The sequence below is a fragment of the Manacus vitellinus genome, unplaced genomic scaffold (genome assembly GCF_001715985.3).
Source record: "Manacus vitellinus isolate BGI_N305 unplaced genomic scaffold, ASM171598v3 scaffold_7_pilon, whole genome shotgun sequence".
Lineage (NCBI taxonomy): Eukaryota > Metazoa > Chordata > Aves > Passeriformes > Pipridae > Manacus > Manacus vitellinus.
The window spans coordinates 7,918,534-7,935,538 of NW_021940813.1; the positions used below are offsets into that span (position 1 = coordinate 7,918,534).

The following is a 17,005-nucleotide window of genomic DNA, read 5'->3' on the forward strand; positions in this document are numbered from 1 at the left end:
GAAACTGGTCTACCAAAATGGCTACATTCATGCATTGCGTAATTTTTTGGTACAGATGGAGTTGTGTAGAGAGAGACAAAAATAAAAGTGCATGTCTTCCATGCACAGTGGATTTAAATCTAATGTTTGCCACTGAGGTACGTAATTAAAAATGCATTTTTAATCAAGTTAAAGGTCGTATGGAGGAAATTATATAGAAAAGCACACAAAACTGTGTATAAAATATAAAATGTGTATAAGAATATAGAATGTATTAACTTACCTCAAAGAAGAAATACCTCAATAAAAGATTCATTCCTTTTTTTCATAGATGATATTTTGCCATAAATGAAGGTTCAAATGAGCAAAAGATATTATCACAAGTATAATTTGGGAACATCTATGATTTATTTCCACAACAAAGAACTATGCATTAAAGACAAATGAGATGTTGCACCCAACACTTTCAGGTGACACTACCTGTAAAGGAGAGCTAGCTGCAGATACTGAATCAATAACCCACTGCTTTATGAAGCTGAATTGTAAGTTCATACACTTATTCAGACATATATTTTGAGATCTCTATGTAAACAAAAGAAAACACAGTTCAAAGTGGCAACTAAGGTGTTACTCATTATCAGATAAAAAATAAAAATATCACTATTGAAAACAAACTACATGTGAAGTACTTGTGACAAAAAAGAACCCATCCCCCTATATTTAAATCTGTGAAGAATGGTATAATGCAAGAGAAAAGAGAAACTAGGAATTTACAGAAATTATCTTGAATATGTTTTCCTTTTTAATTAGAAGTAAATAACCTTATTAGAACAATGTTCTTAACCATTCAAACTGGTTTTCTCAAGAAACACACTTACTGAAGTCTCTGCATGAGTTACTGACTCAATTCCACCAATGAAGAAGAAAAGGAAAGGTCATCTTTTATGTTTTATATTAGGCATACTTTGTCAGTGCTGTTAAATTACTTTTCTGTGGTTTAGATTCCTATTAATTGGTTGATTTTTGCATTTCGTTAACTCAGAACATTATTAATGTCATGATAAGCACTAATGGAATACAGTTTCTTTCACTAATAACCCATCATAGTGATGCTCAGATATATCTTGGTAATCTCTCTCTAAAATAAGCCTTAGATGAAGAACAGCCAAACCAGCAAGAATATACTCTAAAAATTGGATCATATTCCTTATAGCTGTGCCTTCTTTCATATACATAGAAGAGCAGGAAAGCCACATCTTCATCTGTCTTCAAGAAAGAGGAGATAGGGCACAACCTCTCCTCCATTGGCACAATTTTGTTGCTAACAAACAGGGAACATCTTGACATACTTCAGTCTGTAAGTTTCTGTGTTTTTTCCAAATATGCTTGTAGGTGGATAAAATGTATGTTTTGGAGTGTAAAGAAACTATAGAGGTCACTATCCTGTATAGTCCAGTAGGCATTTATGTGTATTTTGGATATCTGAAAGGTAACGTTGAAGTAATGTACATAGATCTCCTCACATGAATTTTAGACTTATGAGAACACCTATTAGGAGTGATCCCATATATAAGAAATTTTTAAGATTTTCCAGATAATTTTTCTCAAAACTACTTGTTATTTGAACTCTATTACATCTGAAATCGTAGTAAGTGCAGTTCTTCTAAGTGCTTTGCTTTTCCTTTTTCTCTTTTTCAGATTTCATTGTGACAGTCTAGATAGAGGAAACATTTTTTAGCATTTATTTGAGGTTTTTCTTCTTTTTATCTCCTACTGCTCCAAGGGCAGCTTTACTAGCATTCCCTAGCATCACAAATAGGAATGTTGCTTCTGGACTTAGTTCAGTTTTTCTATTTACTTCAGTTTCATCTTCCCCACTCTTACTAAAAGTCTTTGGATGATCCATTTTATTGGTAGCATTTCAAACTTCAGACCCATGGTTCTACTGTTCCAATCCAAGGCCAGTCACAAAGGTGTCTATACAAACAAATCCTAAAATGTAAATTCTATTTCTGATTAGGATCAATTAAAAGGAATTGGAGTGAAATACTATGGATCAAGGCCAAAGTGGCTTTTGTTTTCCGTTTGAGATTTTTAGAATCCAGTTTACCCTATCAACTCTCTGTGGCTATGTCATCAAAGACCATGGTGATGTTGCCCTGAGATAAAAATCTAGTCTGCAAAAAAGGTGATTGAACAAATGATGTCTTGTAAATCACACATTTCCAACATCCTGTTTACAGCCACGTGAACATTGAGGTTGGTCAATTCTTTCTACAGGTGACTAGGTTTAACTTTGCATGACATAAAACAGCCATGTTCTCATTCTACCTTCCCCTTTTCTTTGCACATGGTTTTTATAATGGTGTCATCCTTGTGAAGACTGTTGGATGAAAGAAGGTACTTTTCTTTATATGTAGTTACATGTTTTACTGAATGGCACCATGCTGACACAGAAACAATGGCTGCCAAGTGATGATGACTTTAAGTAACTGAATATAAATAAAGTTTCCAAAACAGAAATCTTTGATCGGGTTTCTTTGGTGCATTTTATTAACTTCTACATGCAAAATTTTTAGTATAAAAATATTGAAGTTAAAATATATCTTAACATAAGGGATTATTACAATACTCTTTTTGTTGTTGTGTTCATACGGTTCAGGCTTAGAAGGAATTGAGAGTACCTGGCTTCACCTTCTGCATACTTAAATGATCACTAGCTAAACCACTTCATTGACTTAAGTGGCAGTTTGCTCTTTTTCCCGTTCATGTTTTACTCATATTTCTACTGCATGATCAGCACTTAGTTCATTTGCTGCCTGACTGTAGAGCAGATAGGAGAAGGATCTGGGTAACACATGTTGATGAAAGTATCTGTATACAACAATTAGTACCTGGCTCTTTTCAGCATTTGACCATTTCATTACGGCAGGAGATGATGCCTATAGCTCAGTTCAGATAGCAAACCATATGCATCAAGTGCCATTTCAGTTGCACTTACACAAGATTCTTTGCGGGTTTGGGAGACCTATGTTCTTGCAATTGCAGAAGGAATGGTCATAAAGGTCAATGAATTCTTCCCTACCTATCTGAAAGATCCATTCACCATCCAAAATTTCCCCTTAGTCAAGAATCTGAATTTTAAGCTGATTCTTCTGTTTAAATTGCAGTAATATTTTCCTACTTACAAAAATATGACTGTTGTTTAAATCTTCTTTTAGAGAGACTTAAAAATTCATCACCACTTATCTCTTCAAGGAGAAGATTGAAACTAGAGAGGTGGTTTGGGATTTTTTTGTTTGTGTTGTTTTTCTGAGATACATGAACTAGAATATGTTGGAAAAGACACCAGTCCCTTCTGGAACTTTAGTCACAACGTAAGCACTAGGAAAACAGTACCACTGCCTTCACGGTAAAGGACTACACAGTCAGTACGGAGCTCAGAACACAAATTATATATATATATATATACACATACACATATATACATATATATACATATATTTTCCAGAAAACTTTGGCACTTCTGATGAAATTACAGATTGACAAAAAATGTAATACTAGTGAGTCTTTCAGTGGTAACTGGCACTCTCCACAAACATTTTTAGCACATCTATTTTAAAGGTTACCATGATTGACTAGGGCTGAGACTACTCATACTAGGTCAGTTCAAAGTTCCCCCTACCCCACTACTAAGGCTTCCTGGGGGGCAAATAGTGGGGTACAGAGGTCAAAACTGAAGCAGAACCTCTGCTTATTCTATGACTACAAAGATACTGCAGTGCATGTTAGGGCAGGCAGGTGCTTGATTGATCCTGCTTTCTGTTAAACTTGTGAAAGTTTCCCCTTAGTATTTAAAACTGCTCATCCTCTGCTACTTTCTATAGGGTGAATAAATACAAAAAGGACCATATTAATAAATTATGAATCTATAGCCCATTAAAAAAGTTCTTCCTATGGATTTGACCAAGCTGTTTAGAGCTGCAATGTGGTTCTACAGTGCAGTGCTGTCATCTGCTCTATTTACCATGTATAGACAAAATTTGCAGAGAAGTCTCTACGTGAATTAAAGTCCTTTTAAAGCAAATCCCATTTGTGCACCAAATCTGCTCCCTCTGGGTAGCTCTGAGCCACATACATGCTGAGGGCATGCAGTCACAGGGATGAGTCTAAATCTATTCTGAAGTAAAACTCCAAAATATAAACACACAAAATTCAGGCCTCAACGCAAACCAGCTCAGTCTATTTGACTGCTGATATTGCACCAAATGGTTTGTTAAGGTAGAGATACTCACTGCCTCCAAGCTTCTGATTTCAGTTTATAAGCTCCAGTATGAAAGTGATTTTCGGCTTCTTAAATCTCAGAATTCCCCACACTGGAAGGAAAACATTAGGATTGTGTATGTTGTATCTATCTTTCAACTGTCAGTATTATTATTAAACCATTCAGGGGCACAAATACAACTTTTTATTTAAGACCAAAAGCCAAAGAAGATAAATGGGACTCTTGATGGCAAGTCGTATGTTCAAGTCCTTCCCAATCCCCTTTCAGATTGTTGAATTCACTCTCCATTATTCAGCTTAGATTTGAGCACAAAACATAGTATAATTGTATGGAGGCTAGTAAATTTGTACTTGAACAGAACATTAACTGCAGATATAAAATCTCTGATGGAAACTGGTTAAAGGTAAAATTGATACATAGGAGACACAAAGACACTTGAGAAAAGCAAGAAAGCCAGCAATTTAAAAGGTTACATTTGAACATCTATGAAGTTCTGAGAGAAAAAAGAAATTAGCGTTTCTTCTGGAATGCGAAATATTCCTCCATGGGGAAAGGGTGGAAAATGTAGTAACTTAAAAGTATACCAGATTTCAGATCTTTAGAGAAGATCCAAAAACATTGGCAAGAATGGTGGATTACAGGAGGCATTTATTCTTTTTTTTTTTTTTAAATTCTCTAATACTTACAATTGTTTTACAACTAGGAAGTTATGGATACATTGATTACCAGCTTTCTGAGTGGCATAGTGTGTTGCAGTAACAGCTATAGCACGTTCTCCTTTTTAAAATTAATTAAGCTTTCTTAAACCTTAAGTAATTTATTTCAGGAAAAGGCATATGGTATCTTGTGAAAGGAATCCATACAGATGTTGGAGGAACTGTAGTTGGAACAGTTATATGCAGTTTAACATAGAATATCAATGTCCTGTGGATACTCTCCGATAGCATGAGGACATTTGCATTCCCATTGTTTTGGTTGGTGCTACTTCACGGGGCAATAAAGCAAGAGACATTGCAAGAGAATCTTCACATACCAGGAGGAAAAAAGTATCTACATAAAGGTGACAGTGCAAAAGATCACAAGTAGTGACAGGTTGTTGCAGTCCTCAGTCTCGAATTCCACTAGTAATGGAGAAACAGAGAATGCTAGTAAAACTGAAAAAATGAACAGCAGGTTTCTTGGCACCATTTAAGTTGACTTAAATGGTATCAATGTAAAGCAATTTGCTTATTTTGTTTGTGCTCCGGAGAAAATGTTCAGAAGCAATTCATCCTTCTGTTAAAAATTTGCAATTTAAGATTAATTGTGTAATATAACCAGTGATGTTAAAGTTTAGAGGCATTTTTCAGACTTTCTTTTCTCAGAAGAACTCATTATATTTTTATCTCCCTTTCCTTTCACCGTATGTTTTATACTGGTTCTTATTCTGTACTTGAAAAAAAGAGAGCATTATAAGGTTCATCAAAGGTAAAAGTTGGATTTGACTGTCATAAATGTGGCCATAATTTCAGAGAGACTAATCTGCAATCACATCTTGTCTCAGTTATGAGCCCATAATGAAAAGAAGTATTAATCTCCTTTATTTGTATAAATGAAGTTTGCAAAAATCATAGCTGTTGTTTTATATCTTTTGGTAAAGCATAAAATATGACAAATGGAAATAAACTCAAATTGAAATATCTGTATTGCTGTAATAGAAAGAACATTTTGCTGTAAGAAAGAACATTTTACTCATAAGTTAATGCCTTGATAATTGTTTAAGGAAGAGAGAGGAAATATCTGCACCAATTCTGTCCAAAGGACATTAACATTTCAGGAGAAGAGCAACTGGCAATCCAGGAAAGAAACTTCTTCATGATAAAATGTCTGTCATTATTTTCAAGAATAAGAAGAGATTTTGAAGTTAAATAAAAACATGGCATAAGCATGCAAGTTAGCATTCTGTTCTGTCCAAAAGATATTTTTTATGAAAGTAGTCTGAAGACTTATAGCTGGCAGGAGGTACAAGTTCCCGACCATGCAGGGTAAGTATGTGTCTACAATTTGGTACTAGCCTTAGGGAGATCTCCATCTAGATTTACAAAGATTTGATTTTGAAAGAATCAAGATATTTTCTTTTGGACCACTTCTGTCTTTATAACTTTCGATGTGTTTATGACTTTGGTTGCTCTCTTTTTTTTGTTCTGTATATTAATTTGTTGTTTTAATGGCATGGCTTTCATTTAGAAAGATTTCAGAATATATGGGTAACATATACTCGTAAGATACACTTCCAAGACATTCCTACAGCACACCAAATTTCCACAGATAATCCATAACATCTGCACAGACGAGTTTGAGAGGCAGTATTGCAATGTCTAAAGGGATCAACCATGTACTGGCAACTATTCTTAGCTAAGAAACTTCTCTTTTCTAAAGCAAGTTACACTTAAGGAGTACACTTGATTCTTGATAGGCCTAATGGAGTTTATAATATAAGTATACAAAAAAAGAAAACTAAGATGAATGAATCTCATAAAAATTATATATTTCAAGTGTGTTGGATATTCTCCAGCTAAGTCAGGGGACAAAGATGCCATATAATACTTCTGAAATTATACAATGCTAGAGAGGAATAACAGTACTTTTCAGCTATATAAAATAATTAGTCGACAACACTAATATGAGTGTTTTATTCTGCAAATATTATTTGATGCATTCTTTTGGATTGCAGTGTTAAAGAGAACATAATAAAACCTATAGTTCTGGGGAAAAATACTAGAGACAAAAGTTGTCTTTTATATTTATTTTATAATTAGTATGAGCTAAATATGGGCAAAGAACAGTTTGGCATTCAGGAGATTTAAATTAGACTGTATTGCTGATTTGTCTGTGACAGTCTAATGCATGGGATGAGAGTGGGTTTATAACAATTGCTCTCAGAAAATGACTAAGGATTAAGTCACTTTTAGTTAGGAAACCCTGTACATTGTCTCCCTAGGTATTTTTAGGCTTCTTCTCTTTGATACAAAAGAAAGCACTGAATGTATATGGGGTGAGGCAGATCTATTATCAGAAAAAATGATATTTAAAAGCACCAGATAGTTTGAGTGCCAACACATTTGCATATTCACCTTGCTATCACTTTTTCTAAAGTGCACCTTGTCAAGACTTTCTGTAAGCAGCCCTAATGTTCCCTTAAGTTACCTTAGGAACTCCTCAGTGTAGACAAAGACCACATAAGTAGTTGCTGTTCAACATCCAGGACATAATGTACACGAACACTGAAGCATGAGAGTGAATAGGGATGATAGCTCTAAACTTACTGAACTAATTCTATTAAACCAAATGTACTTCTAGTCTCCCAAGTGGGGAGAGAACAGAAAAATAATAGGCCGCTTCTAATCCCAATGAACAGGGATAAGCATATTCAAAATTTCAGGTCATAAAACCAAAAAAATCAAAAGAGAAAATATTAAATTAGTAGTGGCTTCTCATTGCTTCTGATTGCTTTCAGTCTCAGTAAAACCGCCACTTGGAGAAGTGAACACAAAAGAACAAGAACATACGGGGACAGGGAGAAAAACTCGTGCAAGTCCTAGAGCAAAAAACAGCTCAGACAACAGAAATAATCCTTATTATTTGCAGCAGGTTTCCCAGGAGCATCAGACTCTAAAGCAGATGAATCTGGAAAAGTGACAGTAGCAAATGGCCTGCAAAAATGCTAGTGACAGGAGGTCTTCCAGGCTGGTGTCTAAATGTTGGCTGATGCTATATCAAAATAAACCATATGCAACAACAATTTCTATTTCAGTGTGCTAACAACCCAGAAAGCCAATTGAATCAGGGGCTGCATCAAAAGAAGCATGGCCAACAGGTTGAAGGAGGTGATTCTCCCCCTCTTCTACTCTGCTCTTGTGAGCAGAGTACCTGGAATATTGCGTACAGTTCTGCTGTCTCCAGCATAAGAAGAACATAGAACTGTCGGAGCAAGTCCAGTGGAGGGCCACAAAGTAGATAAGAGGACTGGATCACCTCCCCTTCAAAGACAGGTCAAGAAAATCGGGGTTGTTCAACCTGAAAAAGAGGAGGTTGTGTGGAGACCTGATAACAACCTTCCAGCATCTGAAGAGGGCCTACGGGGAAGCCGGGGAGGGACCCTTTGTCAGGAACTGTAGTGATAGGACAAGGAGTAATGGGCACAAATTGAAAGAGGGGAAATTTAGATTAGATATTAGGAAGAAATTTTTCACTGTGAGGGTGGTTAGACACTGGAACAAATAGCCCAGGGAGGTTGTGGATGTCCCAACCCTGGCAGTGTTCAAAGCCGGGTTGCATAAGGCCTTGAGCAACCTGGTCTAGTGGGAGGTGTCCCTGCCCATGGCAGAGAGGGTTAGGACTAGATGATCTTTAAGGTCTATTTCAACTCCTTAACATTCTATGATTCTATGATTCTAAAACTGTAGTGTAAACCTTTTGCATATACATAAGTCTTACCTAATCTCATGTACCAGTACTGAGCTCATAATTTCTTGAATCTCCACCATTTCTTGTTCTTTTTTATCTCTGTGGGCAAATCTCCCCTTCACACCCCCCACAGATGAGAACTGAGGCAAGCCCTGCAGTAGAGCCCTGTCACTATCACTTTTTGATCATAGACACTCAAAGGATATTTAAAAAGCAGTCTAAAATCATATTGTATATGAGAACTACTGCTCTGGATCAGACCCAACCTTGAGTAAGAATAAGTAATATGTAGAGCATTACTCCCCAACTATAATTCCAGTTTATAAGTCTCACCAGTTTAGAAACTTTGTGAAATAGCCCTTGCATCTGGTGAGGAGTGCTTCCATTAATTTGCTTCTCCGTTCTTGAAACAGTTTGTGTTTTTGCTCTCAGTCACATCCCAACACACTGATCTTACCAGTGTTGACAGGAGGTCAATAGGAAATTCTAGGTACAGAAGCACATTATAGTATCCAGCAGCATTCAGATATAACTATGTACTGTGATTTGTTCTCTCCCAGTACCCAAAAATCCATTTAAAAAACCCTAAACCAACAACTTAAAACCAAACACAACAACACTTTCACACATCCCCCACACCCCTGCCAATTTCTTTTCTTCTTGAAAACCATGACAGTATAAATTATTTACAAGTTAAATGGCTCAATCCACTCACTTCCAAATCACTTCTTTTGTCTGTCTTTTTGTCTCCTTGATATGTAGGCTAAACCACAACTGGTTTGTGGTCTTGAAAGAATCTCCAGGTGCAAGAAAAAAATAAAATTATGGTTTGAATGTTCTTTCTGGTCCCCATACCAGAGGAGGATAAAATGAACTTTGCTTACACTTGGGAAAGTAGACAATATACCTTTAACAGACTCCCTCAGGGTTATAGACATTCACCTATAATTGCTCTTGCTGTGCTTGCTGAACTTTTACAGACAGTTTCACTCCCTCAAGATGTGAAATTATATAAATGCATGATGATATTCTAAATGGAGGAGATTCCCCTGAAAAGGTAGGGGAAGAACCAACAGCAGCATGACAAGTGCTACATAAAGCAGAAGTCGAGATTTCACCTGAGAAGTGTCAGGGTAGAGAAGTAAAGTACTTGGTGGATAGTGCAGGCAGTACAGTGATTCTTCCAGGGGCCTTCAGAAAAAATTGAACTGCAGATGCCCTGATGTAGAAAGAATTGCAACAGTTAATGGGAACTTTAGGATATTGAAGGAAACACAGGCCCGGATTTTCTACCACTGCTCACCCACTGTGTTTGCTTTTACAAAAGGGAAAAGCATTGAATAGGGATCCAGAACACGAGTCAAAACCCTAAAACAAGAATTGAAAAACTCTTAGTCACTGGAACCAGTACATCCCTGTGACCCTTCTACAGCAAAATAGGGTTTGCTGAACATGGTACTTACTGTGATCTATTTAAAACTGGCCCTGATGCACCAAAGTGATCTTCATTGTTCAGCCTGACTGCATTTAAAGAGACAGATCAGAGATATTAACAGTGGGAAAAGAGACTTAATCTGAACAGTAAAACAATTGAGCCACTGAGAGGCAACCTGTCTGGACAAAACCCACTGAGTCTTGCACTGTTTTCTCATTCCAGAAATGATACTGGGAATGATGCCAGCACACCTCTACTAGAGATTGGGTTAATCCATTGAGGAATTGCTTATCCTTCTTTGAGGAACAATCACTGCCAGCATGAACCAAATTGGTTCACTCATCAACAAGCTTGACCCACAGGGTAAAGATCCTCACTGCTTTTATTTATGCTAATAAATATGGTAACTACAGCATATTCTGCACCGTAAATGCTACCCTGTTGTGGATACAATCTACTGTAAAAGCAATTATAAGGGAAAGTGATGAGAGCATCTTAACTATTGAAATTCAAACTGTAATCTGGGATAATGCAACTAAATTTGAAAGGGAATTCCAATGTTGGTGGCATTTAATTAATTTCACAAATGACCCTACTGACAATAAAATCACAGCTTCTGTTTTGACAATATGCAATGCTTCAGTATACACCATATACCCAACCATTGCACTGGGATTAAATCACAATGGAACTATAGCCAATAGAACACAGAGTGCAAGCCTAACAAAATGGGAACAAATGTTAAATTGTCGATATTGATGCATGTGTTGTACAGGAAAAGCAAGGATTTATTTGTGAAAGTAATACCATCAAGGCCCAAGACATTCATCTTTGACACCGAACAAAATGTTTGTCATTTTGAAATACAACCTGATGAAACTCCTGAAATTGTACTCGTATATGTTGGAAATAGATGTGTTTCTATGAGAACTATTTGTAATGCTATACTTATAGACAACGCCACTGTAGAGACAAGCAATCACTCAAATATCTGTAATTTTACCAAAATTGTGGGATGCAACTTTAACTATTCAGCTCCTGTCACAACCTACAAATTGTTACAATCTAGCTGCACATCATATAAAGATTTACTGCCTACCCCCATTGGAACAAATTTTACATTGGTAAAGAAACCACTGCAACAGAAGACCTGTGTCAACTGCTAGAATGTGTCCAAAACAATGGACACAAAAGTCTAATCACTGCTCATCATGACACAAGAGAAGAGATACTATATCCTAGAAAAAGTGAAGAAGGATGGGTGTCACCCCTGGTGGGACACCTTATTTGTATGGTCACCAACAGCAACAATAATTGTAAATCCAGTGCTGCGCCCCATACTAATGTTGCTAATTTTTATTGTATTATGCTTGTTAGTGCGTATTATTCTGTATGTTAAAATGTGGAGAATAGCTAGATATGTGACACAGTTGCAAAGACCTCCTCCTTGCATACATAATACTACTCAATCCCATTTAACAGAACCTTAATAATTAGGTAACAAAAACAAATTCCCACAAATTATCATTGGAATAGGCCACTAATTGTTTATAGGAACAGAGTCAAGAGGCAACCACACTGCCACTCTGTGGAGCAAGGTGGATCGGCTTTCGACACAGAGTGGACTGTGGGAGGGCATCCCCTCCCCAGTTTTAGGGTCTCGTCTATAATCTCAGGAGTTCCTGTTAAGTCTTGACCAAATCAGTTGGATGCTGAAGCATCCTTTGACTGTGTGTTTGTGTCAGGGATATCTGTTGCCTGACCAAGGTGGGGAACTAGAGATAATCAGTTATGCACTGAAAAGCTTGGAACATTGCTTGTTTGAATTGTAGGCCACGTGGAAAAAAACAATTGTTATTGGACTGCTGAAAAAAAACCTTCAGTAGTTACCAACTCTGATTATGATCAGGATGGAAATCCATGGATGACTAAGGCAAATCATTTCACCACCCTATAAATGGTGGTCCTAAGTGAACCCCTTTGAACTCTTCTGCATCACAGACCTCTCTGCCAATATCTCCCTCTGAGAGGGATGCCTCTCAGAGCTCACAAACTCTCAAGTGTGTGATAATCAGAGGGCCATCATCAAAACCTGTCAATGGGACCTGGGCTAATAACCCCACTACTCAAGGCTCAGTCCTTACCCACTGAGAAATGCCATTGAATTTGATGCATTTTACTGAACTCAAGGGGAATTTTAAACACATATTTCTTTATGTATTTAGATGTACAAATCTCTATATCCATGTGTGATTGTGGATTGATTTAAATACCCTCTAGCAAGTATAGTATGAATGTTTCCATTAAGTCACTGTTGCAATTGTAGTAAACTCTATCAAATCACTTCATAAATGTTAAATTAGTCAATGATTAACGATTAGCTGCTGTTAAACCCTTTTGCACCCTTAGCCTTTTGCAACCCTGGTTTCCAGGTAAATCATTCTAAATTGCTTGTAACCTGATTTCCATTTTCCTTTGTATGTTTCATCATGTAATAAGTAATAGAGTGAACCTTGCCATAGAATGTTAAAGTAGCACTTTCACGAATTTATAGCAAGACCTTCTTTGACCAATACCTTTGACAATGATTCTTTAAGAAGCCTAAAGTGTTCACTCATGAAGGAGAGGAGAGAGAGGCTCCTGAGTTTAAGTTAATCATGCTTGTAATCCCTTAATGTAAAACACTGTCCGGAGCCAGGGAATTTCAATTCTTTTCATAGCAAAAGAATAATTAACACTGGACCTTACTTTTTTAATTTTTGTAAAGTCTACATTTACACAATCTACCTTGAAGCTAATTGACTTGGTCAATGGAATTAAATAAGCATTAGTAAGATGCAACTAATCTGATGTGTTTTGGACATCACTTGTGCTTACTCCAAAGGATATCCAGATCAATCGATCAGAAGAAACTACCTACATTACAGATTCCTTAAATTGTTCAGATGACTTTTACCCCTTTTTTGGATCCTGTAGGACTTGACTTCACTGTATAGCAGAGACTGTTCTGGGCGCAGATGTATAGTCACAGATGAGGCTGGTAATAAAACCAACTAACTGCTCTCAAATAAAGTTGAGGCATTCCTGCTAGAGGTAGCAATTAAGTGCTATTTCAAAGACTACAATAGTTTCTGTAGAAGGCCTGAAGATCCCCTACACTTTTCAGTGCCTAAATTCTTGTACCAGATTCTACTGTAGCAGGCTTTTTTTAGGTTTTATGAGGTTTTTTTTTTTAATTTGGGGTTTTTTTGTTGTGTATTACACCTTCTTTTCAATCTGGTGTCACAAATGGTCAACTACAAGAGAGAATTATATTTGGCAATGTGTCAATATATTGCAGGCAAAGTACTCAGAGGTTAATGATTTGGCCCTTTCTCCATCCCATTGTCTTCTGAGACTATTCTACAAGCATGGGTTTTGTTATTTAAGCCCAGCCATGAAAAAAAACTATATTTCTTAGCTGTAAGAACCAAGCTGAAGAATATAAAAATCCTTCAGTAACGTGTGTTTTTCCTGCTATTAGGCAAAATTCTATTTTTTATTATTTTAATTTTAATACGTAATAAAGATTAGAAAATTGTATTCTCATACTCTAAAATTGGCACAGCTAGAGTTTGCTGTATATTCTAAAGAAGACAGAGCTGCCTCATTTGGTTTTAAAATGGACACATTAAATATAGCACATGTAGGGAAGAATTAACTAACTGTAGCAGAATGTTTTTCTCAACTGCTTCTCTCTGCTGGAAATCCCACTATCATACTTGAAATCTAAGATAATGAGAAAGCCTCTAAACTGAAAAAGCACTACCTTTAATCATTTCAATCCAAGTATCATACACAATTTTATAAAACAGAACAGCCTTCCTTATCCCAAATTCAGACTGAAATATTTTCAAATTTTAAGATATTATTTTGTTTCAGATCCTTACAATGCACTGCTACCCACACTGGCATTTGAGTAACAGCAAACAGACTCTCACTACACTCAGGACACAATAGTGACTATGAATGTACAACATCCCACTGAAAAAAGCTGGAGGGGTAAGATGTAGAGTGTGCACTGAAGTGTGACAACAATCAGCACAGAATTCCAGCAATAGGAAATGTAAAGATCACACAGATGTACACAGTAACAGAATCTAATCTGAAATAGCTGCGGTAAGCAAGAAATACTGCCAGCTCCACTAAGAGTTCACTTAGTTGAGAGGAATTTCATTCAGCTGCAAGCCCATGATACCCCAGTAGTACAGTAGTGGTGACCTTCCTTTGGCTTATGTCACCATGGGGCCCCGGGGACAAGTACAGACAGTATAGGAGTATAGGATTTTCCATGTGTGCTATTTACAGTGCCTGACAATGGACATTTAAAGATTTTGTTCCTGGTTCAAAAAAAAAAAAACAAACTACATTCCTTCTGTTGTTATTATTAGTAAATATCTGCTTCTTGGGGAAAATGTAACCTTTTGAGTTCATGTCCAAGATGGCATAAACCTTTGTTGGGACATGTCCCTCTCTTGTCCCTAAATATATAGCACTTCTAGATGCTAAACTTCTAGATAGACAAAACTAGGAAACTGAATCCTGTTGAGTTTGAGGAGATAGAACAGGGAAGCAGAAGATGGGATGGAAGAGAGAAGGAGGTTTCTCATTAATGTTTCTGTTCTTTTCCTCCACTATCTAATACTCAACTAGTAAAGATTAATATTCATTCCAGTTAATAGCACATGCAGCACATGAAATAAATAGTATCTTATTTAAAACAACCCCGTAAACATATTGAGAAATGTTAATATATCAAGATAAAAAAAAAAAATGAGGAAACTCTGCATGCCTGAAAAACCTGGAAGCCACTTCACTTGTGAGTCAATTGACCGCAAGTAAAAATAACTTTCAAAATCTAGTACTGTTCCACATTTTGTACTACAGTGTGACAAAATGGAAAAGGGAGTGTATATGAATAATGCAGATGAGGTTTCCGAGTAAATCCAAGGCATTCAGCACACCTCCCCACCTCTCCACTGAGGAAGCATGTCAGGAGTTTGGCTGCCATAGTGGGATATGGACTGGAAATTTATTTATATGCAAAGTAGATCAACCTAACTTCCCAGCACATATTAAATTAAATATAAACTGCTTTGAAAGTAGGTGAAAAAGGTAAAGAATGCCTGATGTGCTAGTCTTCATTGATGGACGGGAAGGGTATACCTTTTGTTGCTTGATGGCATAATAACTTTTTTCTAAAAAAAACCTTTTTTTTTTGTCATGAAAGGGACAGTGTTTATAAAAGTTTGGTTTGACACTATATTTGTGGAAACTGTGTTACTGAACTTAATTATTCCCTTATTATGAAGTTAGGCAAAACTATGTTTTCTCATTGTTTTGGTTGGGATAGAGTTGACTTTCTTTTTAGCAACTCATAAGTTACTGTGGTTTGAATTTGTGCTGAAATCAGTGTTGATAACACAGGGTTGTTTTAGTCACTGCTGAGCAGTGCCCACGCAGTGTCAAGACCTCCTCTGTTTCTTGCACCACCCCACCAGTGAACAGGCTGAGGGTGCACAAGAAGTTGGGAGGGGACACAGCTGAGACAGCTGACCCCAACTGACCCAAGGGGTATCCCAGACCATACTGAGCTCAGGCTCAGCAATAAAATCTGCGGAGACAAGAAAGAAGGGGAGTATTCAGAGATATGGGATTGTCTTTTCAAGCCACTGTTATATGTTACAGAGGCAGAAATTTTACATCCAAACGTGTTACGGAGGGAAATTCCTAGTGTGAATGTATCCAAGATTTTGATGGGTAGATTTTTTGCAGTCAGTTGTGTGCAGAACATTCAAACATGACTTCATATAAATTCACATAATTATGTAATAATATCCAAATCTAGGGGAATTACTGTTGAATTGCACAACAAATGTTAAATAGGATCAGATATTTATGCAATAATTAGTCTTTTTAAATTAAGAAAATACAATAAGGAAACTTTAATTAACATAAAAATTAAAATAATAATAATTTAACTTAAGGATAAAAGATATAACGGGCATATCTGAATATATTGTATGTACAGGACTTGGATTATCTGCTGTTTTTCACATTAAATTCTTTAGAGAGAGCAGCATTATAATGCAAGTATAAAACAAAGAGGAAAGTTAATAACATTTGTGCAGTATATTCTTTTAGAAGAAAGTGTATGAGCTATTTCAAACCATGTTGGCAGTTTGCTAGTTATGCCTTCTGGAAGTAGTCCCATAAAATGACTGCAAGCTGCCCTCTAAATTACAATGTAATTTTCTTATTTTAGTGGAAGGTAAGCACTTGGAATGCCATCTTGTTTATTGCAAATAGGGAATACTACATTTGCTCAATGGAAAATTTTAATCAATTAAGTGAAGTTTGTAGATTCAATTTAACCTCTGTTAGAAGTCTGTTTTAAATACTGTACTGCAGAGTATGCTTCAGTTTAACTGATTAAAATGACCTGTCTGCAGAATTATCATTATTACACATGTGAAGTTACTGCATAAAAATTTTTGTACACTGTAATATCAACCCTGCCTACTGGATGTATTTTAGCCAGTTACAAGAGAACATTCCAGAGTATAAAAAAATAGACTCCCATAAATGAGAAATACTCTCCTCAGACCCAACACATCTTCCATCTAGTTTGGGTTGTTTTGTCTGGGTGGGGGGTAGAGCAGGGATCTGTCTGTCCAATTCCTCAGTTGGTGTACATTTGAGTATTCACTTCTCTATGATGTGTCTAAGATATGTTGGACCTACAGTACTTGTATGACACTAATTATTATGAATAATTTTTCATTTACAGTTAGTCCAATATATTCACCAAGGCAAACTTA

At 36.4% G+C, this 17,005-nt stretch overlaps 1 protein-coding gene across 2 annotated transcripts in view; it reads right to left on the minus strand.

Annotated features, from left to right (window-relative positions):
- Nucleotides 1-17,005, minus strand: part of IL1RAPL1 (interleukin 1 receptor accessory protein like 1) — a 689,617-nt gene that overhangs the window by 77,375 nt on the left and 595,237 nt on the right. The window lies entirely within an intron of this gene.